This window comes from Tiliqua scincoides, chromosome 1, assembly GCF_035046505.1.
Source record: "Tiliqua scincoides isolate rTilSci1 chromosome 1, rTilSci1.hap2, whole genome shotgun sequence".
Taxonomy (NCBI): domain Eukaryota; kingdom Metazoa; phylum Chordata; class Lepidosauria; order Squamata; family Scincidae; genus Tiliqua; species Tiliqua scincoides.
The window spans coordinates 69,920,064-69,922,049 of NC_089821.1; positions in this window are offsets into that span (position 1 = coordinate 69,920,064).

Consider the following 1,986-nt stretch of genomic DNA (forward strand, 5'->3'; position numbering starts at 1 on the left):
GCATTCTCAGAAGGGTGCAAAATGGTAAGTTTTGTAGGTGTCTCAACACACCATGTAAGGAACCCCTCCCCCTTGCCTTTGGAACCACTCCAGGCTGCAAGAGCAACCATGTAGGAGACAGGTATATGTTTTGCTTGCTGCCTGGTATGGCTCCAAAGGTGAGGGGGAGGGGATGCTTACACAGTGTTGAGACACCTGCAAAACTTTGTTCCCCCCCCCCCAACACTACTGGCTGGGTTTGAACCTATCTTGCCTGTACTGCCCCCTGCTTTGTTCATCCTGGTAGTGCTTCCCTGGCCACTGGTTTTGGGGCTGGGTAGGTTGCAGTGATTCTAAAAAGGAAGAGGGGAATAAGCAGAAGTAGAGAGGAGAGTGGTGGGCTGCAGTATCAGAAAGGAGGGCATGCATCTGCTGCCCAAGTGACCTCCTCAGTTGTTCCCATGGCTACACACAGAATTCTTCTATTAAAGAAAACAGAAATCAAAATTCACATTTTACACTTAGAAAAAAAGCGAAACACAATATTATTGCTTTGACCTAAAATGTACTGCAGACTAAATAGATGAATACTTGGAGATTTGTCTATCTCCGGAGCTACTGACTAGCTCCGGCCAGTGCAATTTGTGCCCCGCCAAGTTGAGTGGAGCCCACCAATTCTGTGCGAATTCCCATTCAGGGCACTACTAAACTTCTGTTTTTGCTGCCTGCCTCGGACTTCCAAAACAGAATACATGGCTAGTGCTGCATTCCACTTGGTGGATCACAAATTGTGTGGGCTTGTTTGAAGTTCAGCTTTAAGGTCACTCTTCTCAGACAATGGCAAAACTAGAAACTGGGACAAGAAGATTGAAGTCTTTAGCTCTAAACATTAGGAAGTAGTTTCCATTGAAATCAGAGGGACATTACTGAGGTTTACTTTCAAGTAGATGTGCATAGGATTGTAGCGCCAGGATTACATTGCAAGGCTTTCATCTTCCAAGTAAGTAAATCCCATGGAAATCAATGGAAAATCAAGTAAACAGGTCAAAAAAGGGTTCCTAAAATGCCCATCTAGGCATTTATGTGACCTCAGTTGGAAGTGGTGAGGACCAAGCTACATATAATGTTAAATACATCAGGGTATAGTTGTAGACTTAAGTCCGCTTGTGTATAGCAGGTGCAAATGTGAACTGAGACCACAGGGCATAGGTACTTCTGTGCTGTTTTCACAAGAGAATCACGGATCCAAATAAGATATTTTACTTTAAAAGTATCATTTACTTTCCTTCAGTAGGAGGTCAAAATATTCAGCTTGTATTATATATTGTGTATTTTGTCTTTATGTTCAGTTGCTATCTTCCAATGTGGCACCAAACTCAAAGAGAGGAAATTTCCCAAATGTTAGCCAGAGATGAATTTTTACCAGATATATGAATAAATGTGTAAGCAGCTAAGGAAAATAAACAGATAATATTTAATGATTAATGAATATATCATTGGCCCCACAAAACACTTCTTGAAATGCTATTCCTATCGATGGTACCAAGTTTAGATAATTTCAGGCAAATGCAGATGTAGGCAGATGTATAAGTAAGCTAAAATCTAAGTTGGTGTTATGCAGACATACACTGCAAGAGTTCCAGAGAATTCAAATCTGAGTTCAAATCTGGATTGCAAAAAACCAGAAAATTCTTTGAAAAGGTCAACAGGCATGTGGATGCGGGAGAACCCTTGGACATTATATATCTGGACTTTCAGAAGGCGTTTGACACGGTCCCTCACCAAAGGCTACTGAAAAAACTCCACAGTCAGGGAATTAGAGGACAGGTCCTCTCGTGGATTGAGAACTGGTTGGAGGCCAGGAAGCAGAGAGTGGGTGTCAATGGGCAATTTTCACAATGGAGAGAGGTGAAAAGCGGTGTGCCCCAAGGATCTGTCCTGGGACCGGTGCTTTTCAACCTCTTCATAAATGACCTGGAGACAGGGTTGAGCAGTGAAGTGGCTAAG